The sequence below is a fragment of the Strigops habroptila genome, chromosome 7, assembly GCF_004027225.2.
Source record: "Strigops habroptila isolate Jane chromosome 7, bStrHab1.2.pri, whole genome shotgun sequence".
In the NCBI taxonomy this organism is placed as follows: Eukaryota; Metazoa; Chordata; class Aves; order Psittaciformes; family Psittacidae; genus Strigops; species Strigops habroptila.
In genome coordinates, this window is record NC_044283.2 from 66,559,211 (window position 1) to 66,586,357 (window position 27,147).

The 27,147-nt window shown below is 36.0% G+C and overlaps 1 long non-coding RNA gene across 1 annotated transcript; it reads left to right on the forward strand.

Annotated features, from left to right (window-relative positions):
- Positions 1–4,103: 4,103 nt before the first annotated feature.
- On the forward strand, positions 4,104–26,640 carry LOC115610526. The gene is made up of 4 exons (XR_003992266.1): positions 4,104–4,249; positions 19,324–19,549; positions 23,191–23,260; positions 25,915–26,640. It is a non-coding gene; the product is annotated as an uncharacterized LOC115610526 (long non-coding RNA).
- The last annotated feature ends 507 nt before the right edge of the window (positions 26,641–27,147 follow it).

Below are 27,147 nucleotides of genomic sequence, written 5' to 3' on the forward strand. Positions count from 1 at the left end.
GAGAAGTTTGTGTTTCAATAGATCATGTTTTCTGATTAAAATAACCCCCCAACTTTCTGCTTTATTAAAGAAAAAATATTGTTCTGACCAGCTCAGGAATTTATGAAGGCACAAAGATATGACTATTTATCTTTTGGGGGTTTTTGTTTTCAAATTTTGTAATTAAAATACGTGATACAAATGTAACAGTTTGTCAGAACTATCCATAGGGAAATTCTTTACTGCTATAGTATTCTACTGTCTTGGTAAGTTTTTATGCATTATAAACCTTTTCTAGCATCCATCTATCTTTGCTAAGGATTCCTAATTGTGAAAATTTTATACTTCCTAAAAGCTCAAAATATAAGATGCGGGGAGGGGAGGAAGGGGGAAGGGAGGAAGCCAGCCCAGCCTGAACTTTTAGGCTTGATCACATGTAAAGGTGAAACAATCCTTTTTTTCTGAGACGTGTAAACGAACATACTAATATTTCAAAAGCAAGATCTGTAGTTACTTTTCCTTGAAGGCTGGAAAACAGTGAATTATTTTTCAGAAAAATCTGCACTGTTTTTAAAGCTCTTCGACCATGTACCTATTAATGGTCTGCTGGCTCTAGTCCCCAAACCAAATCTAAATACACACAAACATTATTTTTTAAAAAGAGGAACGGCTTTCGGTTGTATTATATTACATTAATTTCACTCCGCTGGGCTTTAAGTTCTGTTCCTTTAAATTTTGATGTAAGAAGGCACATGAGCATTGGGCCATTGAGACTTATTTCTCCTGATGTCAAAAGAATTTATGTGCAGGGGAAGCTGAAACAAAATTGCAGAAATATAGTTATATATATATAAAATACAAATATGCAAAATAGTCCCATTAAACTCTGTAAATCATAGTTAATTGGACTGAGGCTGGCTTTAATTTAATTAGATGTGGCTCTCTGGCACTAATGCCCAGAAAACGTTCTGCTCTTAAGGTCATTATTTCTATAAAATGCTAATGTTTTAAAGGTTTTCTCCCATTCCAATTGTCAGTGCAACCATTAATTCCTGCGGTTTATAGGGTTAAACACAGGAACTAGAAAAAAGTTTCCAATTCCTCTTATTGTAAAATTAGGCTAGTAATAATAATTCTAAATTGGGTACAAGTAACTCCCATTGTCTCCCCTAGAAACACAACTCCTTGTCATCCAAGTGCTCTTTACCCAGAAATATGTTTCCATATAAAGAAATGGTATACTTGTTATTATATTCTTTTTAATTTACCTTTCACTTTCTCATTGTCTCTAATCAGATTTTAAACTCTCTGAGCCAGAAGACGTCTTTGTAAACAAAGCCCTAGTAATAATTATGCCTCTAAAGAAAATTACTTTTGAGAGTGTAAGATGTCAACAGCTCAAATAAGTATTTTTTTCTTTTTTTCCTCTCGTCTTTATATTTGAAGTATCACTTCCATTTAGTGTACATTAAAAAATAATATTTTTCTTCTAGTTAGATCTGATGTCACATGTATGTAGCCAATAAATGCAGTAAGATGAAATATGTTGTTGCTTTTAAAATACTTCAGTATTTTGCAAGTAGGATTAGAAGATTAGCTTTACAGAAAAATTAAGTAAATCATACTTGAAACCTGGCGAACAACTTAAGCAGTTGCCTGCTAAGGTATATAAACAAGTTTTTTTCAGAACTTTTGTTTTGCAGCTCAGAAAAAGGGTAGGGATGAATTGCTAAAAACAAACTCAACAAAACAACCTTCAAAGCAAAGAACAACAACAGTGGACATTGCATGTTTATATTAAGGACTTATTTAGGAATTTGTAATCCTGCACACTGTCCTAGGACATAACTGTTAAGTACCCACAAGGCGTGTAAAGTTATTCAAACAATAAGCCAAGTTTAACAACTCTTTTAATGATTTGAGACAGAATAGGATCCAAACTACCAATAAATATTCTTGCTCTTCGATTTTAAGAGCTATGGTTTGGTTCAAAGCAGTTAGCAGAAGGAAAATGATTAAAATTTAAGGATTCCATAATATTCTAAAGCATTTTTCTTCACTTCCAATTTGCAGTTTCATTCTTCCCATGCTCTTTTCAGATGACTGTGGTGTGAATGTAAATAGAGGCAAAGCTGTTCTCACTTGACATTTCAAATAGTCCTTTTGTCTTGGGCACAGATGAAGAAATACAAGATGCAAGAGAATGCTGTAACTGCAAAATTTAGCTATCAATTCTCCTGGGAACTGCCAGTAATTTGTTTGGGGAGGCCATAGTTTTTTCTTACAGCAGACAACTGTTTCTAGAACTATCATGGGAGCCCTATTGCCTTGCTTTTCCTTAAAAGAGTGCAGGAAAGATTTTATTTATTTAAAAATTATACCTAATGCTGGAGTTTCCTTCCTCCCAGATTTTTTTTTTTTTTTTTTTGGTGTTAGTGTGGATCTTTTTCTTAGGTCTAGTACAATTTTACTGTGTCTGAGAACAAGATTATCTTTAATGAGAGCTTCACTGGACTGAAGAAATTGCCAACACTTAGGACTTTCCTCTACCCCTCGGTTTCTAGAGAACTTGATATTTCTAGGTAAGCTTTTCTTCTGTATAGAGTGATACATACGTATTGCTTCTGAGGGATCTGCTCACAGAGTGTGTTGGGTTTTGTTGGGTAAAGGCTGACTTTCCTTGTCTTTAGACTTCATTGTATTGTATATCATTAATTTGACACAGTAGAATTAACACAAAGCAAATGAAATCAAATCCTTTTAGTAGCACTTCTTCCGGGCTGGCTAGTGCTGCTTTGTACCCAGTCTCACCCGAATGATCAGCTCTGTGTCAGAGCTCTGTCCCAGCTGCAGCACTCTTCAACAGGCACACAACTTGGTGGGGGCAAGGAGTGAAGTACTGGTAAGTCAGATTGCTGGAGAGCAGCCCGTTGTTGCATTAGCTCATGTAATGTTCTCCATGACATCGACACCAACTGAAATCAAGGAAAGAAAGGTTTTTGAAAAAGCCGGACTCTAAGAATGGACTAACTCCTCTTTCTTTAATTCCTCTGGCAATAGTGGAACCGTAGTGGTGAAGCATGACAGTATGGGAATATGAAAATTCTATTGCAAATATAGAAATTTAGATCAAAACGTGCCTGCCTACATAGCAGAACTGTCTTCTGGGGTAACTGATGATGTTGATGGCAATTATCTTCTGAAATAAGCATACATATTTAATCATAAATGAGAGTTAAAAATAACCCTAAAATGATTCATTGTAATATGAGTATGTCTATTTACTTTCCTCTAGGTTTTGAAACTGAACACAAGGGCATGTAGAATTGTATGAATATCATTAGTTCACTGTGGGTGAAGAAGTATTTTCAAGTTACACTTGAAACTTGAACAGCAAATAATATTTACTTTTTCACAATGTGCATTTTCTTCATATATAAAAACACAAAAAATAGTGTTTATGGTTGTTATAGTAAATAGTTGTAAAGTTTTGATTTTGTAGGTTTGCGTACTTCTATATCATTTCAAATAGCTTTGATGTTAAAGTGAATAGTTGACATCAAAGTCTATTCCAGATCTGTTGCAGTAATCTTACCTAGTCGGAGCAGGTCTGTAGACTGTCACTGACTGTCACTAGTCATTGTTTCATTTTCTCACAACACTCAGGCACTTTGTCTCAACAGAATTTTTCTGTCAACTTGATGAGATTGTTGTGACATTTGCAAGCCCCTGAAGTTTATGGGAAATGGGCATTCATAACATTCCTCTGTGATGTTATGGATTGGGACTGTGGTATGCCCTTAGTGATTCTTTTTAACTCACTGTAACATTGGCCACCATACATCAAAGGCACTTAAAAAGTGCTTTTAGCCATTCAAAAACTTCATTCAATCTGTCGGTACAGCTAGTAAGGCAGTCTGTACAGATCTGTGAAGCTGGTACTGGCTTTAGGATGCTTTGTCTTAATTTAAAAATGAGGTAAAAACTAACGTGCTATTTAGAGGCAAGAGGTGTATGTAACACTTTGGAAGGAGGTATAGAGAGAATTGACATAGGGAATGAGCAGTGTAAGTTTAATAACAGGTTATGTTCCCTGGTATTTTTTTCTAGGACCAGATCTGAAGAGAAGCAAGGTAGTTCTATGTTTTTGCTAAAGCAAGCATAGTTGAAGAAATTCCAGAAAGGCTCAGAAAAGCTAGTAGATCAAAGCAGAAGATAACCTTTTATGATGAGAAACTGGAGCTCTGGAAAAAGCATGTTGAAAACAGTTGTAAGTAAATCTCATTATAGCAATGCTGGTTTGCCTGCTGGGCCCCAAATTTTGTGTTTATTCTCATTCTATAATTTAAAACTTTTCTAGATTGCATTTCACTCTGTGCTGGCCTTTATTTTCATACTCTTTGAAGACTTGCTGTTCTTTGCTAGTCTCATAAGGCTTTTGGTCCCTGCTTTATGTTCAGACACCTTTCCTGTCTCTCCCTGCCTTTCTTCCTTGTCCCCTTTTATTTCGTTGGATCTGTGGCATGTGGGAGCAGAGGCTTGGTTGCTCTCAGGGAAGAAGCAATGGCTAAGTGTTTCCAGGTGGGTACCCACTGAAAAGCAGCTTCTGCCCAGCTGTAGTCTTTAAGGAAATGCAGCAAACAGTGGCATTTGGTTACTGTGCACCTGGTATAAATACAATCTTTGATGTTGATATCAGCATTGCTGTAAGTTCATAAATTCAGGTTTAATTTTAACAATTTTCTAGGGTTTCTCTTTTCACATAAATCAGCTTGCAAAACTGAAGCTTTTTATAGAACTTTGAGAAGTGTTCTGGGATGATTGTCTGCTACTGAAACTTTCTTCTCCAAAAATCAGTCCTCTTCTGCTTAAGGAGAAACTTTTTTTTATGTATGTCTAGAACAGTTGAAAACTGAGGTCTCTATGTGGAAGAAAGTGCTGATGTTCTCAAATAGTTACTATGCTGAAGCTTAACAGCACTGTGTTTAGAGGCTGTGACAGAGCTGGTAAGTTGTTTTGTTACAGAAACCAGGCTCAGTTCCTGAGACATCCACTGACCTGTGATTTGATGTCAGTCGGTTGTATGAGACTAGCTACAGACTGATGAATGCTGAGCATGCTGTTCTTCTGATTCCTGTAAGCTGTGGGGGACCTATAGGTTTGATTTTTGTCTTGAGTTTGTCTGGTCCTGTTGCAAGAGAAAATTCTTGCTATAAACTCTGATGGGAGAAGGATTTCATATTTACATTTTCATTCAGGAATCTTACCTTCTAGTAGATGGGTGCATTAGAAAAAAGTGATTTATAGATATTCTTTGGCCGTGGATGATTCTAGTGCAATGCTGGCTCCCAACCTTGTAAAAGGTCAAAGCTATTATAGATGGATCCATTTCATCTCCTACTGAAATCAGTGAAAGAACTTCAATGACTTCACAGGGAGCTTAGCTAGCATAACAAAATCTTCCTGAGGAGTGCTAGGTGCCCTCGTTGAAACCCACCAATTATACTGCAGTTTGCTGCAGTCTCTGGGTGATGTTATACAAATTCTCTACTTAAGAACATGCTCCTAAAATTCAGATTGTGTCAGGTTAGTACCATTTTCACTAAGCCCAAAATACATAATAGCTATGGTAATTATTTTATCTTGTTTAACAAATTGAGGGGCTTATTTTGATTGAACTTCTCATTCCGCAGTAGTAGTGATTTGCGTTAGACTATGATCTTTGTCCCACAAGTACCTAATTGTGTAGGTAAAACAAGTGATTTTAAGCGTTTTCTGAGTAGCGTCTAAATACAGGCTCTTAGAAATACACTTATTTCCTCTAAGTTTTTCATTGTTCTGTGCAAGCATCCTGAAACAATGATCACCTATAAACAATTTACTATGATTTTCTGTTATGGACTAGTGTTTTTCTTGATTCAAGGGCCATGGAAAAATTGTCATTCCATTGTCTTTTCCTCATTCCTCAGACTGTCTGAGATATCTTTGATTTACTTCTTTCTGAAGGTGTCCCTGCCTGGCATTAGATAAATACATCTCTCTTTAATGCTATTTCTCCCCTTGGGTGTCTTCCAAATGCTTTTAACTAGAAGGGATTTTCTGGACTAATCCATCAATGCTAGTAAGACCTCGTTCAAATTGTGGAGGCTCGTAATAGCATCTTGACTGGCTCTGAAGAAGGTTAAGAGAAGGTTAACCTTGCATAAAGCCATGTCTGTTTCTCATAAGGATGCTCATCTAGGTTTCACAAGTTTAATTAAGGAAGCTGAGCAGAATTCAGAAATGTTCCCCGAGTTTTCTAACAGTTAGGAAACAGTTTAGATGTAGATAAAAGCCTGTGATTTTAGCATGTGCAAAGGATGAAAATGGAAAAAAAGAAGAAAAAACCCAACCAACCAAACCAAATAAAACAACCACAGAACAACAACAACAAAAAGAAACCCATCCCTTTTCTGCTGTTAACTGCAAAAAGAGTCAATTATTACTACTACTACTACAAAATTATATGAGTTTTTTTTCTTTCTCTTTGAGTGATGTGAAGGTAGAAGGGAAAGCCAAGCATCAGGCAGTGAAATTCAGTTTTCTCCAGCTCTCAGAATTCTGATTTTTCAGGTTTAGAATCAGACAGTAACCTTTTATAGAATCAGACAATGAATTACTATATATTTTCAGAAGTAATTTTAAAATATCTGATACTTGAGTGTCAGCTCAGAGTTTGTAGTTTTCTGAAAAGTTCTGAAGAGCTCAATTATTGTATTGCTGGAGTTTAACTATAAAACAGCTAAAGTGGAAATCTGAATATAAGAAATAATATTTTGCATATTCTTCTAGTTTTATATGTAGCATTTTTTATTTTCCTTATTTTGTTCCTGTATTATAATAGCCATTGTGCTGTGGATATTTAAGTGCAGCTTGATATGTAAGTGTGTATTACTACTATTATTTATAAGGATATAAATAATTGCCAGCCATTTTGTAGCTAACAAGACTGAACAGCTGGACACACTGATAGGTCTTCCAAGGAAAGAAAGTATTTAGAATCATAGAATAGTAAGGGTTGGCAAGGACCTGAAGATCATCTAGTTCCAACCCCCAATTTCATTGTAAGTAACTTTTAGGCATATAAATATTTTGAGGTCAGTATCTATTGTTTCTGGAGGGACTTAGGTGCATACCCATTACTCCTTGCAACTCAGTGCCAGGCTACAGGTACCTGAGGTAGTTGATGTGTCGAGATGCTTTGCTGCAGCTGTGCTTTTTCTGTATGCTATTTGTTTGTTTGTTTCCATGCTGAACGAAAGCCTGCAGACCAAGTAACCCTATAGTTCCGGATAATTGGGTTATTCATTTTAAAACCCTTAGATGGTAGGAAGAAACAATCGCTGTGCCTGTATGAATTAGAAAGATGCCATTCCGTTGAAACCAAGGTGAAATACCAGTGAGAACTGAGCTGCTGGAGAATGAATGCCTTTTGAGATAAAACTAGGCTAAACAGCTTTAAGCTTACTTTTACTTGTTGGTGCCTGCCGTTCTGAACATTTTAATTGAAGTTTTTCTTTTGTTCCATCTAAAAGAAAGCTTTGTCCATCTGTTCAAAATGAAATGTTATTTTGTTTAAAAGAACACATTTTGACAGTTGAAGTTTAATGCATTATTTTAAAAGCATTTGGTTATATCCTGAGTTGGTGTAAAATCAATATTGAAATTAATAAGAACTATACACAAGAAAAGAATCTAATCCATCTACCTCTTCTACTGCACTTAGTTGATGAGAGGGCCGGCATTTAATAATATCCTAAGGTAAACAACACCATTTTGTTCATCATACAAGTGATTCTGTGTCCTTTTTGATCTGTGAGCTGTGTAGTCTTAGCAACTAATTAAAAGGTCTGGGCTTGAACATGATATTTCTGCTTTAATTTCTCTGCATGAAAAATAACAATATATTCAAGTTTTTTAAAAAAATATATAGGTATTACAGAATGGTATCTGTAAGTCTAAATATGGAAAAGCTGTTGTTGAAATATATCTACTTGAATTTCTTCCAATTTGAGCATCTCTAAACTTCATCACATTTGGAAAAATGCAGTACACGGATGACAACTATAATATTTAAAGCTGAGCATCTAAACATTGGTTTTATTAGTAAAACATTCTATTACTAAGCAACTGAATATATTTTAACATCTTTTATCAGATGTCCAAGGAAAGTGATGAATTCTGAAGAAAGTAAGGTGATGTTGTCACTGATTTTAATAAAAGACAAATACTTCAGGGGATATGTTTCTATTTCCTTTCTGATAATGACTAAATTCTTGCACAGCTGTACAGAATATAATGAGATCTTGAAGGGTATCCAAAGTTATAGCTGCAGTCATTGAGGACATTTCCTTATATGTGAGCTCTCTAATACTACATGTAACTGATCGTAATCTATAAAATCTTAGCTTAAGTGAGTTTTCTTTGGAGTTGGTCATTGTAATAATAATTGAATAGTACTGACTACAAGCAGCATAAGAAATATGGAAGAAACAAATATTTAGCACATGTAAGAAGAGCAAAACCAAGAATAAGAAAAAGATTGATGCAAGTTTCATTCATTAAAGGAATAGCCACTAGATAATCAGTGAGTTTAAAGAGCTTTACATTAGTGCATAATATTTAGTTTGTTAAAGTGGGTGCCTAGAAAAAATACTATTATTAATAGTAATATGAGTACACTGAATGGCGTTACGTGTGGGCTGATGATAATAGAGGGCACTTAATTAACCCATTCATCAGTCATGAATGGAATGGTAAATGGAGGCATTTTAAATAAGTGTTTGGTAAGATCATCTATCTGAGAAAATAAAAATGGAGTATAAAAATACAGGAAGGATGAAGCCTTCAAAGCTGCATCTTCTCTTCATAAAAAATAGTCTTAATTCCAAAAATAAAAAAAGAATTCTAGCTGTTACAAATCAGATTAACAGGAAGGTCTTTCCTAGCACCTCATGGCAATTACCACCTTCAGTGTTGTTCAAAGACAGAACATGTACACATTCAATTTTCTCTTGATTTGCACAAACAGCTTTCAACGAGCTTTGCCTCGACTCATCATGCTTGGCCTATTTGCCTTGACCTTGATGGACCAGTATTAAGTATCAGATTCATTTTAGTTAATGCCTACTTTTGCAGTCAGTGAGAACTGAATATTGCAGGAGCCAGATTTTCTGTGCCAAAGTCTGTCATGAGGGAAGATACCTGGATGGATACATCACTGTGAAAACTGACTGACCTATGACAGAGAGCATAAAACCAAAATTCCTCTCCCGCTTGAAAATATGGATGTCCAGGAACTTCTGGAGGTAAACTGGTTTTCTTCTTGTTTTGGGCTATTTAGCAATTGTACAGGAATATCTCAGAAAGAAGAGGAACTGCAAAACCAGAGATCCTAAAGAGAGATAAAAAAATAAGTATGGTGTTATTTGTGTGTATATATATGCAATCAAAATTACTGTCTAGCTAAACAGTTCAAAATACCTGCAGATCAAAGGACACTCTCTCTTGTTCACAGCCTCTCTCCTTCCACTGGAATACTGTGTGCTGGTAGAAGTGGTTGGGAGGCTGGTCCAACCCTATTTGTTGCATTGCCTCCCAGAGCTGGGGAGGAGCAGGAATGTTTCATAGCAGCTGGGAAACATGCTCCTAGTATCAGGGATCTTTATTTAAGGCAACTCATCTTCCTCACTGCAGCCTCTTTTGATCTTCGTCATATGAACCATGGGACATTTTGAACCTACACTAAGTATATCTTAACTTCACACCTCCAAAGTGTTTGTTTTCCCACCATGTGGCCTGATGCAGTGGTGTGCCTCTTAACAGACATTTGAGCCATGTCATCATATCTCTTGGAAACGTGCATGCATCTCTTGCCTGTGAAAAACAGTACCATTTTAAAGCTTAGCAGAACAAATATAATACCGAGGGCTAGTTTTATTTTTATGTAAATAATGGGCAAGAGAAGAAAACAGCCTGTTTCATTTGTATTTGAAGATACTATTTGCTAGGGGATGTGTTAGTAGAAAACCTGTGGAACTGATCAGAGGATTAGCTTTTACACCAACTGCTGCTTCTGTGTGAGAGAAGAACAGTTCTAATTCAACATATTTCTCCAGCAGTTAAGCTACCTGTATCAGTCAGCCTGACTCCCCATAAGCCTCTTCCAGTTCCATTTTCACTGTAATTTAAGGAAACTTCAAATAATAGTTTTCAAAAATATCTATATTCACAGAGCTAGCTGATGAATATCTTCCTGAAATGATACATACTTATTTATCACTTCATCCTAAACTAGAACAAAAAGTCATAAAGACCAAATATATTATAGAAAGGGATGCCTATAAAACATATATTTTAGGAAAAAAAAAATTGTCCTCCTTTCTGGTTGCTCAGCTGGAAAACTTGTGCTGAAAATCAGTGAGTTAGGGGTCAAAAGTAATTTATATTGCCTCGGGTAAAACTTTAAAATACATTTCCACTATCATTCATTCTTTGAATAAATTCTTTTAAGAAGCAAGAAATACTGAAATAATCCCTTACATAAGTTTTTTAATTGGTATACCCTTTCAAGGTATATATATCTTTCTCTTACACTGTAGGGAGTAGATGAGTCTGAAATCTGTAGTATGTAGTAACTCCAGATTAATTAATTACTCAAGATTCAGACACACAATGTGGGAGACAGACTATTAATCTGAGAAATGAAAAAATGTTAGAGAACTTAGTAGAGTCACAGAAGAGCCAAAGATGGACAATGAGATTTGATGGCTGAAAAAAGAGCTTGAGAAAGACTCAGCCTGTTTCCTCTCTGAAAATAGACAATGGAGAACAATGAACAGTGCCAAGCTTACACAGTAACTGCATGTTATTGATTTGTAACACCAAAAGCCTTTAAAAATTGAATTATCTATTATTTATTTGTTGAAATGTCTAGACTTCACATAAAGTAAAACATTAGAATGGCACCAATTTGAGAAATACTGCTATGATCCTAAAAATTTCAAAACTAATATTAGGAAGAAACAGCATTGATTTCAACATCTGTGCAAATACTGGCAAAAAGAGGTAATAGTAATGAAACTGGAATATTGAATTATAGGCATATTTTCACTTGTAACATTCTTCTTCATTTTCAATAGTAAGTAATGATGGCGACAGCCAGAAACAGTAGTCTGTGTAAGAATGTACCTACAAGCTCCAGAAATCAATCCAGAGAAAGCTCATAAACTGCACAATTTCCTAATTCCTGTTACCAGCTGTCTCCCTTGTGAATAAAAATGAGTATATATGACCACATCTCAAACCTACCAAGTTTAAATTTGGATCTCTTCATGATAGTGCAGTGGTACCTCAGTTTACTGCTGTGCCTGGGACTTGCATGGGTCCCTACAACCATCCATCTACTGGAGCCCACCTACTGCTTATGTGGTGCATGTGATTTCAGTAGTAAAATTCATATGGTTAATATTTGTGGAATCCAAGTAGATATATAATGTAGTCTTAGTTTGCTTTTCTCTAACACTAAAAAAATAATTCATACTATCCTTATACCTGATGGTTTCCATATCGAGAATAATTCCACAAGCAAGCAAGCTGGTGAAGTCTAAGTTCCTGTAGATTTCTGCCTCATGACTGAGCCGTATAGTGTTTAGTATGCTGTGAAACTACAAGTAAATTTTTCCTTCCCTTGTTACAAAATTTATAGCTCCTCTTGGAAGCTCAACTACTTTGATAGAGAAGACAAAATACCATTGCAGGTTTCACAAATCTGTAGAAATTGAGATCTTTTCAAAACTAAGGTTCCTCTCAAATTAAATTTAAGCATAACAGTGATTTCAGACCTACTAGGGAAGGGGGGACAGACTGATTTACATCTGAGGAGTGTGATCGAATGTTTTATATCCTGGCCTGCTGTTTAATTTCATGTATATGCAGAAGTCCTGCTGATTTCAAAACCTGGAAAATGGCTTAGGGAGTTAGCTTCCTTATCTCCAAATGTAAGTTTATTGTAGGAGATGAAAAATGACATTTCAATGCAAACACTCAGCAAAACATGGGAAAGTAACTTTAATTTAATAAGCCAATTATTTTCCTATTAATTAAATGTATATTGATTGTTGCAAGAACAATTATTGAGTTTAGCAAGTATGAAAGAGATTAATCTAGTAGCAATCTAATTAGTTAAGAATTGCTTGGGCAATACAAATACGTCATTAGAAGGAACTGCTCTTGGAAGAAAGTTAGGGATTTATTTATGAAAAATGCTCTAATTGTATGAGTACATATTGTAGAATTTACATAAGAATTCAGGGAAGTAACAGTTTTCTAAAACTGTTTACCATCTCTCCAGTTGCCTAAAGATTACACTTACATGTGTGAAGAAGACAATGATAAGACATGCACCAGTTGTGCTTATGGCCTAAGTCTATATTAAAACTATTTTTCTTAAATAAATAAAAAACACTTTCTTTACCACCAAAAGACTGAAAACCTGCTATAACAAACAACAGAAATGCTGCACTTCCGATAGATGGCTAAAGGAGAAAATAAGAACTGCGTGTCATTAAAACATTGTGTTCCCTCGTGCAGAGTAGAAGCCATGTAGCAAAGCAAGCATAGGACAGCTGGGATCTATTCTGCCAGAGGATCTATGCTTGTGAAACATCTGAGTAAAGCAGCCCACTGAGAGTGTGTGTGGAACAGAGGGATGATCTTGGCACAGGCCAAATGAGGCTTAATGACCCTTTTTCCCTCTACACATACACAGAGTGTGCTCATCAAAAAGCTTGATTCCTAAATGTTATTAAATTGAAATGCTTTCCCTGGCAGGGCTGAATGATTCTTTTTATACAGGGATTTTTAAGGAGATGGACCATAAATTTTAGTGATGCTGGGCAGTATTTTATAGCTCTATAGGCCAAATGAGGTTTGTGGGTCATTTTGAAACCCTTGCTAGCTAAACAAGCAAGCAATGTGTTTAACTCTATTGTCATTAATGGAAGAGGAACTGTTGAGATGTGTCTAATAAAATTCTTAGAGAAATTTGGTAAAGCATTATGTTTAGAGCAACAAAAAAATGATCAAGGAGAAAGGATGAATTAATCTTGTGGCTGCAGGATCACACAGAAGGAACTTAAAATGTCATGTAGTTCAGAAGAGCTGTAGTTAAGCATTTAAGCTTTTCCATGTGTACTCAGAAAAAGCCTAGTATTATAGGACGCATGTTTTGTCTTACTGATAGAATTAATGTAGTTGTTTGGAGATCAGATGCAGTAGAAACAGAAATGAAGAAGTGAAAAGAACGTAGAAAAGAATTCTTGGAAATTTTGAGCACATTAATGAAAGGCCCTTCCTCAGATACATGGTATGGAAAAACAGTGGATTGTGAAAGACAAAATATATTAGATAATAACTGGAAAAGAATTTGCTTGTGTCTGAATCCTGAGGAAATTTTCTTCACGATTGCATTTTCATTACTGTTTTAAAACCAGTATCAGTTCATAAAGCTTTCAAAAATGTGTCACAGAAATTTGTTTGCCCTATTAGTAATTGACTTTCAGAACATACGACAATAAAATGACTTGTCCAAGGCCAGAGTGGATCAATAGTGTCAGGTGGGATCAAATCCTGTGAACTCCAGTTTTAGTTCTTTACCTATGAACCTGTTTCTCATCAATTTCTTTGAATAAGACAATGCAAAGCCAGTCAAATAACTGCATATTTCATCCTTGCTTCTCCTTTGTACTTTCTTCAGACATATTTATTTTGCGGAACAGAATGAAACTCTATCTGTCTCCATTTGTTTGGGTTCTCTCTTCTCCGCACTCTTCCCGATTAAATATTCTAGGTCATAGGCTCACTGCAGATTACTGGCTTCTTGCCCACATCTTTCTCCCCATTCACAGTTTCAGTGCTGTGAGAGCAGGGGGCAATTAGCAATCTTCTGCAGCAGCTCTTTCATCCACTGAAGACACAGACTGCGCATTACTGGCTTTTAGAGTGAGAAACCCAGTAGTGCCCCTTGACCTTTCACTCGTGTGTCGGTGAAAAAAGCTGAAACAGCTGTTTCTCAGAGGACAGCAAATGTATCAACAAAACACTTTGTTGAGATAGCTACCTCACACAAATCTAGCCTCTGTACCTAGATGTGGCAAATAAAGGCTATTTTGGGTTATCAGATATCTAATAACTAGTGTGTAGAGATTTGTAGAAAGCAAAGTTTGTTCTGCACAACTTCAGTCTTTTCAGTGTGTAGGGCTTAGGAAAAGTTGATGTTCTTTCAGGTCACAGAGATGTTATTTGCCATGTTTTCTCTTAGGGCAAACTTTGTGAAGGAAGGTAAGATCCCTTCACTTTAGGACTGTGTGTCCTGACACAATTACTGCTCTCTCTTCCTGTTTCCTTTCACGTTTTTTCCACTCTTTCTACTCGTGCTTTTTTGTTTATTAAACTAAACTAACTTTTAAAAATTTTCCTCAATGCTTATTTCTGCAAGTCTTACATTATATTTACTTGAGGTTTATATGCTGAGGTATGGGCATAGAGTGGTGGGCTTGCAACCAAACATTATGCATCTGGATTCTTGCATTCATGTACTTTAGAAGTCACACCAAGTGGAGGAGCAGAAAGTATTACCTTTCAGATAGCTGTATTCTTATATTCCTACCAATTACTGGGGTATTCTGGCACGAGTTAGACCTCAGTGCCATTATCTTCCATTCTTATTTATAGGCTAACACCTAGATTAGAGAAGAGCAATATTCAAAGGATGAGAAACCCTGAAGTAAACTATTGAACATTCAAATGTATCTATTTGTAGCAAAACTGATGAGAAAGAGGGAATAGCTAGGCAAACTTTTACGTTCTAAATATACTGTAAAGTATTAATCCTAGATAATGCATTAGCTATTAACAACACCATACTATGTATTCATAATATATTTCAATAACAAACAAAAAAGGGATCTTGTAAGAGTCTGTTGTCAGGAAAACATGCATTGATGGAAAGAATATTTGATTCTCTTGGCATGTCTTTGAATAACTGGTTTAAAAAAATCACCTCTCAAACTTGATTGATGCTAATATCATATGGTAAGGTAATAAAAATGTATGTTCAACATATGTCCATCTGCAAAAATCCAATTTTTGTATCATTTTAAAACACAAAATCTGTTAAACCTGTTTACATAGGAGCAGCTTACTCAATACATGTGTGTTTTTGCAGATATTTGTAAAGGAAGAAATCCAAAATTAGAGTCTGAAAGTTGGGCAGTGGGAGTATCTTGTAAGGAGGTAAGAAGCTGTTTTTTAAGCGTGTAGGTGGTCAACACTTAGCTAATAGTAACAAGGAAATGTATTTCCATTTCCAGTTTCCTATAGGCACAATAAAATGCTGTAAACCAAGGTCATTATATCCTGTAGTACAGAATACAGATTATGGGAATTCAGTATCTTTCAGCTGTGAGTTGTTATAAATCAGCTGTTGTTAAATACGATAGCTTAACCTTTTTGAAAATCTGATTTGTACTCCCCATAGCCTTGGTGCCAATTTAGACTAAATGTTGAACAACAACCATGCATATTTTTAAGCAAATTAAATTCAAGCTGTAAGGACTGAAAAAGAACTCATCACAAAATAGTTGGGCAATAGAAATTTTCACTTTACTGCATTTTTTTAGGTTGCAATAGAAGGTCAAATTGTATGTGATTCCTGGCTGTTGTGGTTTGATCCCAGCCGGCAACTAAGCACCACGCAGCTTCTCACTCATTCCACCCAGATGGGATGGGTGAGAGAATCAGAAGGGTGAAAGTGGGAAGACTTGTGGGTTGAGATAAAGGCAGTTTAACAGGCAAAGCAAAAGCCGCACACGCAAGTAAAGCAAAACAAGGAATTCATTCACCACTTGCCATGGGCAGGCAGGTACTCAGCCAGCCCTAGGAAAGCAGGGCTCCACTCATGTAATGGCAACTTGGGAAGACAAATGCCACCGCTCCAAGACAAACTCCCCTTCCTCCTTCTTAGCCTAGCTTTATATGCTGACCATGATGCCATATGGTATGGGATATTCCTCGGGTCAGTTGAAGTCAGCTGTCCTGGCTGTGTCCCCTCCTAACTCCTTGTGCACCCCCAGCCTACTCACTGGTGAGGTAGAGTGAGGAGCAGAAAAGGCCTTGACTTTGTGTGAGCACTGCTTAGGGGTAATGGAAACATCCCTGTGTTATCAACACTGTTTTCAGCACAAATCCAAAACACAACTCCGTACCAGCTACTATGAAGAAAATTAATTCTATCCCAGCCAAAACCAGCACAATGGCATAAATAGTTTTGGTATACCCCATCACCTTTCAAAACTCCCTTGGGTAAAATGTTTAGGAAAGCTCTCTAGAGTAACAGAACCTATTAATCCTGAAGGCTTTCTCTGTTTGGGAGAACAGCTCAATACACAGAAATTTCAAGAACATGTGGAAGGAGGAATAAAGGCCAAAACATATGTCATGATGAACACTGCATAACAGAACTATTCTAATCTCATCAACACCACACCTTAGGAGCTATAATAAATGTGTAGCTGCAGAGGAAGATGAAACCGGCACGTGTCTGGGGTAGTGATTTTGGACATCTCAATTTAGACATAGCCACATTTCCCTATCATTTTCTCCGATACTATGGGAAGTATTTTCAGGATTCAATCCATATCTCAAAAAGTGAATATTGATTAACTGTATTTAATAATTCTTCTTCCCTTTCTCCCCTGCTACAGTTATTCTAATTTGGTTGTTGAATGTGGTATCATGAGGTTAAAGACTGTAAGGTGTAGTTAAAGTACGTTCTGACTCACGGAGTTAAATTATCTTTCTTGACCATCAGAAGTTGATCAGCTGTTCTAGCACTGGAATAATTGAGAGATATAGGGCAGGCACACTGATGAACTGATAAATAAAATGGGCAAAGAGAGGATAATCCTTCGAAGCGTGGAGGGGAGGCAGAATATATACACTTTTTGAATTATGGTTGCCTAAAGAAATCCTCACAAATGTTCATTTTGGCCCTAAAGGTCCAGGATATATTTGTTTGGGGTTGTTTTGTTTTGGTTTTTTTTAGCGGTATGTTCAACTGTACGGAATAGTTTTGTGTTGTATTCTCCTCAGAAAGCAGTTTAGTTAAGAAACAAAAAACATCAACATTGCATGTGTAGCTGCCACTGAATATTTGTGCTGCTTGTCTGAAGGGTACAAAATAGTGAATTTATGATAAAAACACCTAGAAAGATGCCATGGTAAGGAATGCAAAATATGTTATTTAGAATCAAGAAAAATAGATCAAGCAGAATAAAGCAGACAGAAAAAATGTTATATTTGTGATTTAGCTGAAGGTGAATACATCTGCAGTTGTAAATGGTAATATTAGTCTTTTAGGAAATAAATGAGTAAAAGATGCGTGAATTAGTGAAATATGTAGGATATGGATTACATCCCCCTGTATTATATTCTGACTAATATCATCATATGCATTAAGTAAAAGGCATAACTGAATTTTAGTTTTAACAGCAGTAGTTTTAAGACACTCTTCAGAATGATCTGATGAAAATACAGCAGCTAGGTAATCTTTTTCTAAGTATTCCTCAACTTACAAAGAAGGTTCAAGAATTTATTTCTGTAGTTACTGCCCTCACTGATACAGAAGTATGAAATGGGGTTTTTAATCCATTCCAGATGCTATACTAGAAATTGCTGCTGTGTCATATGTCATTTTAGGGGAAACTGTTCATTTTTTCAAATTACTTTCTACACTCTGAACATGAGCTGTAGTCTCTTTAGGTGACTTTTGTTGCCACCAGAAGAGCAACACACATCAGAATATAGTGCACCTTACCTGAGAGTCCATCACTACTTAGAGCTCCCATTTAGGTTGGTGAGATTATGGATGATGTCTTTTGAATGCTGCACACCTAGTTCATTGCAAATATTTGGAGCTGAATTTTTTTATGTTGGCTTATTTTTTGTAGCAGAACTATTTGCTGCCTTCATCTTTCCTTTTGACATGCAACATTAACAGAGTATTTGTGATATCTATTGCCAAACAAATAGTTTCTAAAAGAGATGCTGACTGGATAGTCAATGCAGCTAACAGTCAGTCTTGTAACACATTCTTTTGAATCACTGTAAAAGAAAAATAGTTTCACTTGAGCTTCTTTCTCTTGGTAGATGAGCTTTATGACAAACAATAGAATCCTGCTGGTTCCTTAGTCAATTGAAAAAAATACATTTTCTGCCTCTAAAGACAAGGAAAAAGACAAATTTCCTATGAGAAAGAGCCTGTAGGTACTATCTCCTCCCTCAGTCTAATTCAGTGTTCCTGAGTAGAAAAATTGAAGAGCGTAGCCTTCAGTACACCTATGCTATTGCAATTCTATGTCGTTAATGCTTTTTTGTCGTTGTTTTGAAAACACTGATTATTCCTGATCACAGCCTGCACAGAATTAATCATTGTCAGCTGACAGATGGCAGATGAGTTTGAAAAATATCCTGCTTATAAACATTTTCTTTGGATACATTCATGTTTTCTGTATTTGATTGCTTTTTCAGCCTTCAAAATTAGAATTAATACAAAACCAGGCTCTTTTCTTCTTAAAATCTCAATCTCATCTGCTGTTTTTGTAGACTGTGGTATGAACAACTAGTTATTGTGTTACAAACAGGATGGTAACAAATCTGGATCAGCAAAAACAGACTCTATGGAAATTACCTGAACCTAATTTTCCCATACTAAATCCCATGAAGTAACTACCAAGTGGTAGCCTTCTACTACTGAGTGTCTGATACATAGTGCTTTGGGAATACTTTCTACTCGCTTTGCATATGTGCCTGCAACTCCTTCAGTAGCAACATAGATTTGTCATCTGTTTTACTGCTTCATAAAATCTTTGCGAAATAATTCTGTCCAGTTATTTAAGTGTGCCCAGTCCTGAGGTCATGTTTGCCAAGTCTCAATTTCTCACTTACATAGTTAATAATTTAACTATGCGTTGAGGAATGCAATGTTTAGGCTTTAATTTTTGCTTGTTTCTATTTTTAATAGAAGAAATAGGACTTCTGATAACTTTTTCACACTGAAGATGGCATTTAAACTTGAAAAGCAGGACTTTCAATAAACTTCAAATTGATCATGAGGAAATGGATAACTTTTAGTTGATTAAAACATCTATTTGTTACTGGTTTATTAAAAATGTAATTTGCTAAGGTGAAAGGGCTTTTAAAAAACACTATTTTAACAAGTCAAGTCCACTCTGTTTCTTTTCACAGACGTTGTCAGTGAGTTTCATCCATGTATCAGCATAAATTGACAGAGTCAAGTGAAATGCATGGCAAGATATCTGTATTGATTGGCAGACTTGGCTGGTGAAGCTATTATGGGCACGCAGTGAATTTCCTTTTCAGAAGCTGATTGGCATCTTTGCAGAAATAAGCAGCTTGATGAGGGCTAATGTGAGGAGGGAAGAGGTTCCAGCACATGTCCTTGATGATACAGGTATGTATCTATTGATTTTGAAATGGGAATGACAATGTCAGTGTGTTGTATGTGTGCTCTGTACAGCAGATAAGGTAGCCACATTCTCTAGAGGGAGATGCAAGTCTCTCCCTCATTTTGTCATTCAGTTTCTACAGGTTTTTATTCCATTCTGGGAATAAATTTTGATAGTGAAATTCTTAGGGATATAAATTCATAAAACAAAATTTCAACTTCATGTGATAACAGCATTAGAATATTCAAAGATACAAATATGCATAGTTTTCTGTGAAAAGATGAAGATGATATGAAAATAAAACTTGCATCTCAGTATCAATGAGGTTTGTCTAGTTTTCGGAAGAAAAGGAAAAATAAGTTTAGTTAACTCTGTTTCTGAAAATCTAAAATTTTGTGTGTGTGTTCTGTGATTGCTTCTTGTTCTGAAAGTACTTTGCATCTGGTAGAGATCTCAGACAAAGTTCAAATTGAAGAAAAACTGGGGGGGGAGGGGCAAAATATTTTTTTCAAATATGATAGTGTCTCATTTCTCTCGCATTCCAAACTGAAAAAAAAAAAATAAAAATCCTTATTTTCCCAAGAAATCCTTATATTCCCAAGCCAAAAAATAAACTGGGTTTCTCCTCCCTCCCGCTTCCACTCTCAGCCCTACCCCCCCAGTTTTCTTTATAGGAATAACATATATTAGTTTCTGTAATATCTCCACAGTTAAAAGAAAATATGAAAAATAAGAGTTTGTGTTTCTAATTTAGGATACATAAATCATACTTTTATATCATTATTCAGGTATGCCACATGTACTCAGATAACAGCTTTTACCAATGTCCTTCAAAGTTTAGCTAGTTTCTGAATGGTGATTCATTGTCTCAGCATTACACATCTGGCCTGGTGGTCAGTACAGATGTGGGGTTTTTTTGCGTCACTACCCATGTCTTCTGCTTTCCACCTTTGTCTGCCACAGAAGGTATGAACATCTTTGACATACTGACTGCATTCTTCTATTTCATCATGAATTTCAGTAAATGTTTTAAAGAACAAAACTGTTGTACTCTATACAAATAAAGAGTTTACAAAACAAATCCTCCAAAGCTAAAAGAGATTTTGCAACCCAGGTTTTGTTTGAAGCTTATTCATTTCTCCTTCAAGTTGAAACTTTGTCTTGGGGAGGGGAAAAAAAACCAAGCAAAACAACACCTATATATGAAGAGAATGAAATCCTTAATTACTAATCAGGGAGAGGAGACTCTTGAAGGAGACATCAGTGGAGAATAAATACTATGTGATAATAGATGCACTCAAAAATAACATTGCATAATGCAAGGAGAAAAGAAAAACGTCATTAGGAGGTTGATCAAGGAGATTCATGATTGTTTTTCCTTCAAGATGATGACAGTAATATTAGCATTTATCCAAAACATTTTTTCTTTTAGTGCCACTTTGAACTGAGCGCAGTATTTCATACATTGTACAAAATATACCCCATTAACCTTTTTCCCTTCCCAGAAAATCAGAATGATCCCTACTCTTCTTACAACCTCTGCCAAATAGTAGTTCTGCCACAGAAGTTTGCATTTTGTAGGCTTGGCCCCATCTCAGATAATTGACCCTAAAGAACTTTGCTCAGAGTGTCTAATTTACCCAAGAACTTTCTACCATCGGTTTTATGAAAAACTGTAAGATCAATACTGGGATGACTCATTTTTTCCAGTCTCAGAATATCGTAACCTCTAAAAGAGCAGAGGATTTAAAGTTAAAAAAAAAAAAAGTCTTTAAACTATTAGAAGATATACTGTCATGCAATGTGAGAAAGTTATGAGGAAAAAAGTGTATCAAAGAAGTAGCTAACTATTTGCTGAAAGTTGTTCATGGGACAAATAAGTTAGTTCAGAGCATCTTACACTATTCTAGATACATCTCAGGTGTCTGAATGTTGTATTAGTGTCAAACTAACATCTTTTCCTCATTTTTATGTAGCTCAAATTTTACTTGTGCTGTGTTACAAGTTGGAAATTAGAAAGGCATCTAGTCCTGCAGTAACTGGGTTTGGGAGAGTAGTTGTGTTTTGGTTTTTACACTATCCATGAAATCCACCTTGCTACTTCCAGCTCTACCACTCCATACTGTGCATGCTGTTACAGTGGAGTAAAGAAGGGAGTGTTAGGCAGTTGAGATGGCTACTGTCATATCTCTTAGAGCAATTTGTTGTTGAGTGAGATTTGCACAGTAGTCTGCGAGGTCCTGCAGTGTCCTAGTTGCTTATTGCTTATAAAGATAACACAAATTATTTCCAACTTTAACTATTGTTTCTCTTGGCAGCCTCAGATATTGAAATTAGTTCTTTCTATTTCAGCTTCCACCTGCATGTTGAAAGCTCTGCCTCTGTCTTCATGGCACATTGGCTAGTCCACAACTTTTGAAATGGGAAAGTATTATGATCCTATTGCCCCCAGACTTTCAACCAGTTTTGCAAAATGTTCTGACATTGTTACATGCTGAACTTTTGGAGGTTCTCTCATAGCATCAAGATTAATTCAGCAGATAAATGTCTCGTATGAACCTTTGCAAAGGTTGCGATTCTGAATACAAGTTACAGTAATTGGAATTTACCCTCTGAGTTATTGCTGTTCTCTTTGAACAATGAAGGTGTAGACTTATTTTCAGAAGCCAAAATATGCTTTTGAATCTTACTTTACTCCAACCCCACCCCTTAAAAAACACCACCAACTTTTTAACGCTTACGGCACAAAATAGGAATAGCAAATTGTATTTTTGTTTTCTTACAGACAATCTGCATATAAGCAAGCATTGTAAGAGTCTGATTATGATTATTGCTCTTCATTGTTTAACATCTATCTGCATCTTATTGTTTCTCCCTCTTTCATCTTAATCCATTTATCTCACATTCATGTTACATTTTTCTTACTAAGAAGGTGAGAGATTGCTCACTGCTGTATTGTCCATGTCAGTACAGTGACCAACATCACAGGACTCAGCCTGACCGAATGCTAAATTGCTTATCAAGCCTGTGCTTCTAGTGAATGACTAAATGTATGTTCAGTTGTCACCTTCTACTTTTTGCATCAACTAAGTCAAAAGTCCCTCAGATGACAGCCTCATTCACTATGCAGCCCTAATTCATCCCTCGAGTGCTGTCCATCCTACACAAAATGCAATTAAGTAATTAAAAACTGTATCAAGATGTACACATGCAGAGGGGTACAGGGAATTAAAAATGCACAGTCAGTGTTTATTCTAGCATTTCTTCTTTTTTTTGGTGCCTGACGTTTCACACTTAATGATACTTTAACAGAGCTTTTGCATCTAATTTGCTATGTAAGAAGAAAATTGAAAGAAACTCAGCAGGCTCTCATGGGGGGACAGTATAGAGGCCCATGCGGCTACCATTTAGAGGGGTCAAGTCAACAGTTCAGACCTCTTTCTATTCAGCTAACAAGACTTAGAAGCAGAAGTTGTAAATTGTCACCTTGTATGAAGATCAGCAGCAAGAGGAAGCAATGGCATGTATTTTGCTGGGGTTCTCTGTGTAGTATTTGCCGATAAGAGGTTACACTGTGTAAGAACTGCAGGTTTTATTTCAGATTTTCTGTATATCCAGTCACGTTTTCCTTTTCTGTTAACTTTAGATACTCCAAGGCTCCACGGGTCTTCTTTTTATCTCCTGAACTCCAGAGTTCCTGTTCTGCTCCCTAACGTGTAAGATTATTAGTGTTATGAGCGTTAATCATAAGATTAGTAACTTCAATGTGATTTAGAAATTTCCAGGGGTGCGGCCCACCTCTGACTCAAAAGGTTCTGACAGGTGCTAAGACCACACACAAAATTAATGGTATAGGTGACAATCAGCATATGAATATATAGAAGTAGGTAGGAAAGTACTTGAAGTCCTGGCTTTATTTTAAAAAGTGCTATGGTAAAGTGGAGTGTGATGAACATTTATCAGGATGAAGTCCAGAATAAGTCTTGTTGTAGATTGCTGTGGGACTGCTGAGACTTTAGAGGAGTTCATAATCCACGAAAAACACACTTACGTGCATTGTAGTGGCAATGCTGCAAGCATCAGTATACAGTATGTCAGAGAGATTTGGGCATAAAGTGAAATAATGTTTACCTTTTTCAAAATAATGATATAATTTTTTATTCATCATAATGCATGCTAAACTTACATGTATTAAAAAGAGAAAATGTTTATATTCCATGTCCTCCTAATAGCATTTGAATTATTTTCCTACTTTTTAATTCTTCCTTTGAAGCACAATATCTGACCTTGATGTCCAGTAGAATTATAGTTTAAATGAAAACCCTGGTAATTTTTCATAGATCCCTGCAGGCTTTCAGTTAGAACTGTACATCAGTGCACAATGCAAGGTGCAACTGCAGTGTAGACCATCAGCAGGGTGACACTGGAAACTGTTATTCTTTTAACCTCTTTGCTAAACAAATTATTACACTTGGTTTAGAATCTGTTGAATTAATGATTGTAAACAATACTGGAATTTCCTCTGAAAATAGTCGAACTTACTGAGGAGCATGATGAATGTCTGCAAATATATGCAATAGCCTGGAACACCTAGAAGAAGAGGCATGGCTTGACAGAATAGCACAAAAATTAAATCTAATAACAATAATTATGATGTCAATAAAATATTTGTAGATAGAACCTTTCGCCTAGGTAATCTAAAATGTTAGAGGGAGAAAAAGGCCTTTTTTTTTGTTAAAATAAATACTGTTTTTCTGACCTAGGTCTTGCTTTGTGGATTTTGAAGTATGTAATAGTCCTCAGGGGAGACAGCACTGCTCTTGAAATGTGTGAGTCTAAGGCCTGTAGTGATGTTGAAAGGAATGACAGACAGATGCCTCTTTGTACATATGAGTGTAATGCTGTTTAAAAGAAAATGAAATGTTTAAATGGTTCCTGATCGTCTTTTTGACATATTCAGATTGTAGCCAGCTCTGCAGGGAGATTTAGCTGTCTATTCTGTCAGATGGAAGACTGAGAACTATGCAGAAGTTAGCAGAAGCCACAGATGAAATTTGCTTCTTCAATTACATGATAAGTTCTGTTCAAAAGAAAATACTGCATTCCATTTTCAGTTTTAAATGTGAAATTTCCTTTCTGTTCCCATCCTAACAGACTCTGCTGATAACTTCCCAGCTGGAGGCTGTTATCAATAGGAAGGAGGTCAAAAACACTGATCTCAGAAACGGGCAAAAGCTCAGGATAGTAAAGACGCCAAATTAAATCTAATTCAAGAAAGATGTTTACAATGTAATGAGTCCTGGAGGTTAAATTCCATACAGAATACTTACATTTCTAATATGAGTATGTTTGAGTGAGGAAGTTTTCATAATAGTGATAATTATTCTGTACTGTTTCTAGACTCGCTCTAGTGGCAAACCAGGACACTTGCATCCTCCACCGGAATACAAAGGCAGCACAAAATTACTATCTCTGCATGTTGTAAAGATGGTGCAACACTGCAGAGGCATTGGAATAACAAAAGAATTATCTGTATTTCCTTTATGTGTGTTGTACGTTAGTTATATGTTAATTGGCTGAAGAATTTGCATGAATTGCTGTTGGGAAGTTGTGAGCGTGATGGTTCCTTAAACATTCATCACTTCCATGAAAATACATAATTAACTTGCTCCAAAGAAGGTTTTCCCTTTCAGAAAAGTTGCATTAAAGAGATGCGTATCTTGGGGTAAGTCCTGATATGACAACAGTGAACAGAATGTATGAAAAACATTGTCTGGATTTAATTTTATATACCTATTTTAAGACTAAAGAGCAAACAGGACATCTGTTTCGAAGTCCCTAAGCTGCTCAGTGTTGTGCTCTGGATAGTTCTACGTGGAAAATTATCACTAAAACCTTACTCTGTTCTTGTATTCTTACTCTAAGGAGCTGCTGCCTAGTTATGTGCGCATATACTAATTTTTTTTTTGTTCATTTCTCAAGGTCACAGTAGATACATATGTAGAGCAATATGTACTTGCTTATGTAGTTAACAAACATTTGATTGTAAAGTTGAAAGTATTTCTATCCTTCATCTCTTAAAGGAATTACTCTTTCCAATTTTCTCCATCATTATTCATTGATGACAAGAGTTAATATTCCTAACAGAGCTGTACATAGGTATTTTTCTCTCTTAAATATGCCAAAATAACCAATGTAGTTTAAAGGTTTATGTATTTTAGCTCAAGTTTTGTAGATAATTTCTTCACTTCAGAGATCAAATTTTACATAGTGACTACAGTAACAGCATTGTTGGCAGGGGGGTTGGAACTAGATGATCTCAAGGTCCTTTCCAACCCTAACTATTCTATGATTCTATAATTGTCTGCAGGGGCAAAGAGAAAACACTCCAGTAATGAAGAAGACATCGAGCTATAAGAACAGCTATGGGCAGGATAGAGGGAAGACCGTTACTGAATCTACAAAGGGATTTCGGTTATGTGTCTCACCAATCAGTGGAATTGCAACAGTCGCCATTCACAAACTGTTACTTAATACTTCATGATTAATTCACCTCATTTAACCTATCTTCAATATTTGACTCGTCCGACTTTTTGGTACTTTATACAGAAGTGCAAGACACAGGAACAAATCAGTTTCCAAGTGTTTTTTGTTAGCCAAGATTGTTAGCAGAACATTTTTTCAATGTATAGAGGCTAAGCTGACAGTGAAGTGGTATTTTTCTGCATTAATTATTAGGCAGGTTAAATAGTGCCAGTTTTAGAATGGGTACAATCTTTAGCTTGTTGGCAAGCAGAGAGGTTCCAATTCTGCCTGTAAATGAAAGGAACTAGTGTTTGCCAATTAAATCAAGCAGCTGTTTCACAGACAGTATTGCTAATAGCTACCAACTAAACTCCAAGCTGTTACTCGGGATTGTTTCATGAACTGCTTTTATTAAATAGTAAATGCTAACCTCTGTATCTCAATTTACTGAGAAGAAGGGAGGGCTATTTAAAGGCACAGCTCCCCCCAAATTTCTATAGTGTCATAGGAACCTTCTGTGCCAAGGAAGCACTCTTATGCTATATAGATTTATAAGAATCCTGACGAGAGTAACAGTGCTAGTTAAATTGGTTTTGACAGTACTTAACAAAAATCACTATGATCTGATGCTTATGTGGTGACTGCATTGTTCTCTCTTATGGAGAAAGTGTAGACATGCTATGTAAACTTGCAGCTTGTATTCTTCGATGTTAACTGTACAAGACTGATGACAAAATCAAAATGCATCTCTTATTGGATACACCAATGTATGTAGCAGTTTTGGGTGGTAACATTAATAAAGGTACTAAAAAAAATAAGTTTTTTAGCTGAGGATATGTATATTTACTTTTATAACTTTTTTTTTTTTCTGCAAGGCATAATCTCTGGTATTGGTTCTCCATTGCTCAGAAGGCCTCCGCTTCATCAGCTCTTCTTTGAGAATAAGCACAAATGAGGCATCAAAGCTTCCTCTGCTTCAAACGCTATTAGTAACTGGTTCCAAGCTCTGCAAAACCAAGTTTCCTTTATAGATACACATTATTTAAAATCTAACTCACTTAATATTGCTGTTGCTAAT